This window comes from Mytilus edulis, chromosome 11, assembly GCF_963676685.1.
Source record: "Mytilus edulis chromosome 11, xbMytEdul2.2, whole genome shotgun sequence".
NCBI lineage: Eukaryota > Metazoa > Mollusca > Bivalvia > Mytilida > Mytilidae > Mytilus > Mytilus edulis.
Genome location: NC_092354.1, coordinates 328,834 through 339,204, shown reverse-complemented (window position 1 = coordinate 339,204; position 10,371 = coordinate 328,834).

Sequence of the window (10,371 nt, the reverse complement as noted above, 5' to 3'; positions counted from 1 at the left end):
CATTAGAACAAGACAGAGCAACCCTAATACTTAAAGGCACATACGAACAACAAAGGAAACCTATGAATGGTAATATTTCACACACACCATCATCAGTATTCATTCAAGGCATCATGCTACCTAGACAACCTTAGTTTACAGATTCAGACCACACCTTACACCAGTTGTTCTCTTTCCTTTGATATAACCCAAATGCTGAGTTTTGTAAATAATGAAAAATTTTATAATTTTTGTGTTTTTGTATTATGCATACTTGTTATTTTATATTAATGTGGATCGTATCTATATAACAGCTTTTATTATTTGGAATATCAACTTATTTTCACTCTTAAATGGTTTTACACTAGTAATTTTGGGGCCCTTTATAGCTTGTTGTTCGGTGTGAGCCAAGGCTACGTGTTGAAGGTCGTACATTGACCTATAATGGTTTACTTTTATAAATAGTTATTTGGATGGAGAGTTGTCTCATACCACATCTTCCTATATCTATGTATTTTTTTTTCTTTGTAATCTTCAGTTTCCTCTAGTTTTGATCTATAACTGAAGAAGAAGAAGATTTGATGGAATCTATCATAATGTACCAAACATATATTAAAAAAAGCTTTTCTGTTGAAAGGAGATAGCATTGTTATTTTCATATCTATTGATAAACTACTTAAAAACTTAATGTTGCTCGAATATTCAAATTTTTTTCTACTCCTGGAATATATACCTTCAAACAATATGTGATGTGATAGCCAATTTTACACGCCTACACCATAAAGCATATGCGCAGCGAGGTTAAGGCACATTGAAAGAAAATCAATCAAATTTGGCCATAATTAGTATCAACCAAAATTACACTGTTTATCACCAATAACTTTCGTTAAAATTATATGTCAATGTTTTTATTTCCATAAAACATACATGTTAACAGTTTTATTACATTGTACAGTTTTGCGGTAAAGTGAAAGTAGTCACGTGACCACAAATCCACAAACAACATAATCGATCACAAAAGTGAAAAGTGCAGGTTGAAGATAGCCACGTACAAATGCCAACTTTGGAATTTTAGAAACTGCTAGGTCTACTTTTTATAAAAACTGCTGTTACAAGTTGATTTTTAATTTGTGAGATGAAAAACGAGTCACTTTTACGAGTAAAATGGTTTTATAAACAACAACAATACCTTTCAAATTGCGCTAGAAAAATGAACCACAATTATTTTGATTTGTAACAGCACTTTCTATAAATTTCAACATCTGCTGAATCCATACATGCCCGAAACTAAGACTTACTCATCGATCTTCAACCTGCACTTTTCGTTTAAAAAAATGTTGTTGGATATGTTTATATTTTCAGAGATAAACACAAACGCACCAAAGACGTAGAACAGCAAACACGGAATAAAACAGGTTTCATCCAGAAACCGGACAGTTGGTTGGCGGCAAACTTTCAATTGTTAATACAATTTTGATTTAGTATAACAATCGATGAAACATTTGTTTCTTTGTTTATCATGAACAAGTTATTTTCTTCAAAAATAAAATAAAATAATTTGAATGTGCAATTCCCGATTTTCTTGGGAGATTCCAATACATAGGAGGTCGTACAGGATAAATAACAATCAAAAATAATATCCGAAAACTTCCAAGCCATCACAAATAATTAAAGACAAATGTCCTAGACATACAATAGCTATCCTATGCAGCACGTGTCCTACAACATTCGTATACCAATTGATTAATTACGAAATATATTTTTATGTTGAACCCTCAAAAACCGGAGTGAACTGCACCAACTATATTGATGGAGGAAAGCATATGATACAACTTGCACCAGGGAAAAACAATCCATCATCATCTCATTTCGATTTATATTCATATCAAAACTTGTATTCTTGAGGCAGTAGTTTTCAACAACATATATCGCAAATTTTATTGAAAAACTATCTAAGAGTTATAGAGAAATCCCGCAAGACATCGCGAAAATTATTTCCCCGCTTATCTGGACACCACTACCATACAGTAATTATCTTAATAATCAATAGGATTATGCCAGTTTTTGAACTGTTTATATTAACTTACCTTTCATTGATAAATAAAATTCTGGAGTAAATCAGTTCAATTCAAATTTCTATGAAAAAGAGTTAAAAAGGGGAGGGGGTAATATCACCAAAGCTATATGTTCAGAAGATCTCCGAAGGTTGAGAACATCTGTAAAGTTTTTGCTTTAATCCTTTTTGTATCTCCATCAGCCACCCACCTTAGTTATACATTTATAAATGTCTATCCCAAAACAGAACAAGTTTCAACATTACTTGTAATTTTAATTCCTTTTGTTAGTCTTATGGCATATACATGCACCATTGCATTCCTCTATAACCAGGCTTTTTTACATAGAAGTTTAAGACACATGCTCCTGCTTTTGTGAGTCATAGCTCTGAATTTGCTTCCAACTTCCAGGTCAAGAACTATTAGGATTGCTCAATTCCTTTTTAATATATAGTATATTATACTGAAGCACATTACAAGTGGCAAATCTTAAATATATTTACCACCAACACAAATTGTCCACTGGTAATTAGTATTGATAGAGCTGAAATAATTAATAACATAACACCATTGAAATTTAATGCAATTGTTTTTCCAACATGAAAATGCATACCTTATGATGCAGACAAAATTAACACATTTCCTTTAATGAAAAATATTTGCAACTTGTAAGCATAACAGGTGCTTTAGTGTAATTATCAACAAGACAGCAACTAATTACAAAATACATCAATGAGACACTACATAGAACATTAGTAAGGCAGCAACCCAACTACACAATACATTTAAGAAACAGTAACACTATGAATACAGAAATAAAACTGCTATTAAAGGCATTATATATTAGCATGGCATCACACAAACTATTTAAGAGAATCCATAAGACAGAAACCCAACTACAAATTATCATTTAAACTATACAATACACCAATAAGACAGAAACCCAGATATAAAATATATCATTTAAACTATACAATACACCAATAAAACAGAAACCCAGATATAAAATATATCATTTAAACTATACAATACACCAATAAGACAGAAACCCAGCTATAAAATATATCATTTAAACTATACAATACACCAATAAAACAGAATCCCAGATATAAAATATATCATTTAAACTATACAATACACCAATAAAACAGAATCCCAGCTATAAAATATATCATTTAAACTATACAATACACCAATAAAACAGAAACCCAGATATAAAATATATCATTTAAACTATACAATACACCAATAAGACAGAAACCCAGCTATAAAATATATCATTTAAACTATACAATACGCCAATAAAACAGAAACCCAGCTATAAAATATATCATTTAAACTATGCAATACACCAATAAGACAGAAACCCAGCTATAAAATACATCATTTAAACTATACAATACACCAATAAAACAGAAACCCAGCTATAAAATATATCATTAAAACTATACAATACACCAATAAAACAGAAACCCAGCTATAAAATATATCATTTAAACTATACAATACACCAATAAGACAGAAACCCAGCTATAAAATATATCATTTAAACTATACAATACACCAATAAGACAGAAACCCAGATATAAAATATATCATTTAAACTATACAATACGCCAATAAAACAGAAACCCAAATATAAAATATATCATTTAAACTATACAATACACCAATAAAACAGAAACCCAGATATAAAATATATCATTCAAACTATACAATACACCAATAAGACAGACACCCAGATATAAAATATATCATTTAAACTATACAATACCCCAATAAGACAGAAATCCAGCTATAAAATATATCATTTTAACTATACAATACACCAATAAGACAGAAACCCAGTTATAAAATATATCATTTAAACTATACAATACACCAATAAAACAGAAACCGAGATATAAAATATATCATTTAAACTATAAAATACACCAATAAAACAGAACAACGAAATTAAAAGTTCAACGAATAACAAAGCATCTTTATATCAAACATTTCCAATGACACCAACAATATTCAAAATACAATTATATAAAAAAACAAGTAAAAAAGTACATCTTACGACATGTAATAAACCATAGAATAAACATCTGTTACTTTGAAAAATTTATAACAAGTCTTTTTTTTATTACAATTTCCATTTATTTATGATTGATTGATCATGGGTTTATGCTCATTGTTCAAGGTCATATAATAATCTTTAGTTGCTCATTTCTGTCAGTTGGTCTCTGGTTCAGTTTTCTCATCAAGTTATTAGCAATCATACCACACCAAAAGATATAAATCCAATAAATTTTAAAAGAAGCTAAAATCAAGCCATCTTGCCAGGAAATACCCAAACTCACAGCCTATTGGCTGTCAAAATTAAATTATATTTCAACAATATACTATTGTGATGGGCATTGTGCTTATTTGGAAAAAAAAAAACGACACAAAATTTAAATTCTACAGTACAGCCTCAAGAATACATGATTTTATAATTAATAGGTAGCTGTAAATAAACCACACAATGAACATTTGTAACTTTGGCAAAGTTATTATAACAAGGGCAACCAAAGACCTTTCCTCAATAAATGCCTGGAAGGAGAAAAAAGAAAACAAAAATAAACCCATCTACTCAAGCCATATCAGTCTCCAAGACAGATTTAAAAACTATGAAATATTCATGGACCAATATCCAAAGATGACTAGTATGAACTTCAAGGATTCTAGTTTGAGATATAGAAGGCTTCAGGGGTACATAACGGAGAAAAAGTATTGGAACAACAACAACAAAGAAGGACAACAAAATAAATTTCTAGAGTCTTTTCTTTCAAAAATTGGCAAAAACTACCCGAGCCAGAGAAAAAACAACACACTTTGGAGAATTGCAGGCTTTACAATACTGTTCACATTGAGCACTCATCACTTCATAAGTCTGCCGCTCCAGAGGTCACAGAACTGACAGCACTTTGTCAGTCTATTACCAACACAATTGTACAACAGAGTACACCTTCATCTAGCCATGGGACAACAACAAAGGGACTGAAGGCTGTACAAAATATAGTTAAAATTGTTCAACCAATGATGGAAAAAAATCTTAACATCAAATTTGAAAACCCAATTAAAGTTTCTTTATCTCCATTAAAAACGCCTGAGCAGAAAAGGAAGGAGTTTGAAAGAAACTTAAAAGAAACTAAACAAAAAATGGACGATGCTTTTACTGACGTTGGAGAGGACATTCATGTATTTCTTGCATCCGGAAAATCAGTCAATCAGTATACCAGGGACAGAATGTCAACCAGTTTTGAGTCCAAAAAAAGTGCCAGTAAAAGGGTCCTGTCTCGGTTAAAAAAAAAAAAAAATCAGGATACAAACAAAAGAAACATCATGGTAAATAGTTATCAAAAGTACCAGGATTATAATTTTATACGCCAGACGCGCGTTTCGTCTACATAAGACTCATCAGTGACGCTCAGATCAAAATAGTTAAAAAGCCAAATAAATACAAAGTTGAAGAGCATTGAGTATCCAAAATTCCAAAAAGTTGTGCCAAATACGGCTAAGGTAATCTACTCCTGGGGTAAGAAAATCCTTAGTTTTTCGAAAAATTCAGTTTTGTAAACAGAAAATTTATAAAAATGACCATATAATTGATATTCATGTCAACACCGAAGTGCTGACTACTGGGCTGGTGATACCCTCGGGGACGAAACGTCCACCAGCAGTGGCATCGACCCAGTGGGTAAATTTGCCAACTACAAGTTAAACAAAAATTTATTTTTACAGGAAATTCAACAAAATCCAGCAGGTAGTACAATTAATTGGTCCCTGTTAGCTAGGAAGTATGACGTTAAATCTAAGAATGGATCAACCCCGAAAAATGCTGGCCAAGTTTAGAAAGAGTATGCAAAAACAGATATCCCAATTTAACTCAAAATTTACGATTGCAAAAGATCAGGAGGGCCAAAAAAATAAGCATCCAAAAAAACATCAAAATTTCCCTTCCAACCAAGAGACCAGCTAAAAATCTAAAGACAGATATAAAGAGGAAGGTTTCTTCCGGGGAATTATATATTGGAGTACCAGTCGCCCCTAAATCAATAGTTAAAACAAAAATAACAGATGCCGGTACACTTAATCAGGAGAAGGAACAAATATATGGAAGAAAAATTCCAATGCAACATATCAGAAAATCTGCGTTAGAACATCAAATTCAATCTGGAACGCTACGCTTCTTCACCAATGAGGAATACATCAACAAACCCGACCAAGAGTTCAGATCACGATTCTTGAGAATCCGGAAGAGTATACCTGAAGACAGAGAAAATGCCATTAGTTTCCTGAAATCCTTGGAACGTACTAGACCATAGTGATATACTCAACCATTCATATGTTTGCTTTATGCTATCTTGGCTTTACGACACAGTTAATTATCTAACCAATCAAGAGTACATGGAAAAATATCCAGAGTACAAGCAGAGGTTGAAAAACCAAAAATTTATATATTTGGACAATCAGTAATAGTCCAATAATTTACCACACTGCATTTAGCACATTGTTAATTCTTTATGAAGCACCTCTTAATAAAGGCCTTGTGCTCCCTTAAATGAAAGTTGAATTCCTAGCTTGGTCAGACCAAAGACTATACAATTGGTATTATCTGCATTAATGGGGCTCACAGGTATAAATGTTTTTCTTTTTTTAAATAAGATTTCGCAATTTATTTTCTATAAATAAACTTAATCCTATATATTTAAATAAATAAAAATAGAACTATGGTGGAACCGTTCATTTAAGCTCTTAATCTGCTTTCGAAAGAGACATGCATTTTTGTAAGGTACTTTTTTCTGTTTAACTATTAAATAAAAAAAGTTATCAAAATACTTTTTTTCAAATTTTTTTGTACCTTTGAGCCTCTGCATGTGGCTTTTAGGACTTAAACTTAAAGACAAGTCCAGTTTGTCTGTTTTCATAATAATGATGATCCCAAAGTTGCATTTCTTATTTGTTCTAAAGTAGAATTTTCTCATTTAAATCATTTCGTATATTTTGTCAAGGCCTTTAACAGCCAACGCAGTATTGGTTAGTCTCATTATTGAAGGCTGTCAGTGGCCATATAAAACTTGCATTATTTACCTTTAACCCTTAAAATAAAAATCTACCAGCTAAAATGCCTAGAATGTGTAGGTAAAGGTAATATCTCTGTGAAATCAGTTAGGTATAAAGGTATACATCCCTCCTTTCTGAGTAGAGTACAAGTCCTGCAGACAGATATATTGGTTATCTGTTTGGACTAGTCTACAATTAAAGATTAAGAAGGTTAATATACCTAATTTAATAAAGACTTCATGTTTCAGCTAGCAAACAAGCTAAGAAAAGATACTACCTTAACCTACACACTCTAAGCATTCTGCTGTAAAATACAATATATACCTGTTCTGTCTTTGTCATTCATAGAAAATCTTTATTCCTGATATTCTTTTTATCGTGATGCTGAAAAAAGAATAATTGTACAAGATAAAACATTTTTATAATTCATATAGTACATAAATTGTATACATCCACACATGTTCCCCCTCAAAGAAATTATTCACAATGGACACTAAATCTACTGTATCCCTTCTTATTGTGACATTTATCAAAATTATAATTCATACCAAAATGTATTTCATCTGTTTAATTGTTCATTCAAGATATTTAATTTCTTAACATAAAAATTAAAAATAACACCTCAAAGATTCATTGAACAGTTAACTACTGTAAAGCAACTTATTTTGGTGGATAATTTATTCCTTCCTAGGCCACTTCTCAGCTTATAAATATTGTGTTACTAATGGTTCTATGAGCAAAGCTTAAAGCCCCCTCCAACCTTCGACCCCCCCCCCCCTAAAAAAAATAAATAGAAACACAAAAAAAAACTTGTGCATGATGCCACTTGTAAAATTAATTCAGTCAAATATTAAATGCAGGTTGTAAAGATGAAGAGCAATGACATATGTAGAAACTCGACTGGAAGACTTGAAAGATATAGACACCCCCATCGAACACGACGACTACAAAATAAAGGATTGCTTACGACTTTTAAGCGGAGATGGACCTGCCAGACAGTTTGAAGGTGGTCAACAACGAGAAGGAAATTACTCATGTCTTTGTGGTGTTCATGCTGAAGAACATACAAATTTACTCCATTGTTTCCAAGTTTCCCCTCAAGATTTGGATGACAGATGCAGATTGGCCACTTCATCGAATTCCCTACGGAAATTGAAAGAAGGCTGTCTAAACCCCTTTCAAAACCTGAAAAAAGATGAAATAATGACAGAGTTAGACAGCAGGAAAATAGATTTTGACTGTTCCCTTAAACCAGACCTTCAAGCCATTTTGACGACGACACTGCATGGTATTTGTAGACCACCAGCATTGATGACAAACAGTCCACATCTTACATCACAAGATTTAAACATAGGAAAATATGAAATTCTTGGCTGTGAACCCCTACATGATTTGACGAACGTTATTCAAAATGTTATTACAGAGTTACCATGTCATATCTCTGATACATCAGTTCAAAAGCTGTTTTCAAATTTTTCGAACAGCACAATCGGTGACAAAAACCAGATCAAAGGATCAGATGCTCGTCTGTTTTTGATTAAATTGGCCCAGTTTACATCAGATTTACAGGGTAATAGAAAATTAGAGGACAACATTATGCAGCTTATAAATTCCCTTGTTGAAGTAGTTAATATTTCTTACCTACCCAGTGAATCAAGAACACCTAAGATGATTTTAAAACTTTATAATCAGGCTCTCATATTTGGTATGGTATGCAGGAATGTCATTGGAAAACCTTAAAAAATGACATCTAGAAAGTTTTATGGCAGTCATTTTCATAGTGTTACAGTCCATCTTTTCAACACATTTAGAATTTTCTCTTTACGATCTGTTCACACTGAACAAGAGGAAAGATGTTTCGGCGACTTAAGGAGGCTCGAGGGTATAAAAATTTCAGAAAAAAATAAACATTTGTTTTTCACTACAAATTTTATTTATTACCTTTTGTAGTTGTTACTTTATCATATGGTACAAAAATCATTCAAAACAATCAATTCGTGTTGGCCCCAGATGACATTTAAAATGTGTACATCATTGAAAAAGTTCCAAATTATCTCCCTTTGGTGGAAAAATGCCCTTTTTTGGCTTTAAAATTGAAATATCTTTTTTAACTCATCGGTGACATATATTTTTTAATATAATTTCCATATAAGCTGTACTTAAACTAAATTATTGTAAAATTTGAGAGATTTCTGTAATAACTTATTATTGAATCCTGTATTTTAAATGACTCCGGTTTATCAGGTGCATTCTGCTATGCTAAGGTTCAATAGTCAGCAGAATGCACCTGATAAACCAGAGTCATTTAAAATACAGGATTCAATAATAAGTAGGCAGGCAAGGCTGTTACGAGAAAGAAGCAGATCTACATTTTCAGCAGAACTGATCAATAAGCGACCTTCTTTTGTCCAATGCCATCTGGAAAGAATTGCAGATTTCATGTTGCAGGGTCAAGATGTCTGGTGGCATTTTGAAAATGGAATTTTGGACCTGAGGGGCCTCCGCTTCACCATGTTAGATCATCTGGCTTGAAAGAAGAAGACAAAATTTTGAAAAATGCTTGGAATAAGGTAGTGGATAAATTTGAAAGTGGGTATTTACTGATGCCTTTAAAAAAAACTGAAGGTGTTTGATGATGGAAATTCCAGATATGTGTCTTGTTGTGAAAAAAAAACACATTCAAAGGTACTTTCATCATGTTCATAATATGTACTTTGAATACTATAAATAAAATGAGAATTTGTTTTAATCTTCTTAAAGTATATATTTGTGCACCGTAACAAGTATAATTCTTTTTTAATTTATACATTTCTCTTTTACAGAAGACGATGCGTCGGATATCACCATCAGTTACCAGCCTCACATACTAGATTATGAAGGTAAAATTATGGTTCCAAAGATGCATTTCAATATGTTTATTATTAAATTTGATTAAATATATAAAAAATAACCGTCATCCAATGTGAAAATCATTATTATGAAAAGGAGATGACCCATTCAAGCTACATGTTTATAAAATAACTCATGATCAACAGGTGTGTCATTTTCTCCAATAATATGGGTATATTTAAATTTCCTACATTAGTTACAAGTCAGTATTTTTTTTTAATATTAAATCAAGAGAAAATTTGGATCATTATTGAGAAAAGCACTGACCTTTTTTGCAGCTACTAAAATTATCAACGAAAATGACAGAGCAAAGGATCAAAGTAGGGACTCAAGTCTTCTGCCATTAAATGATTGT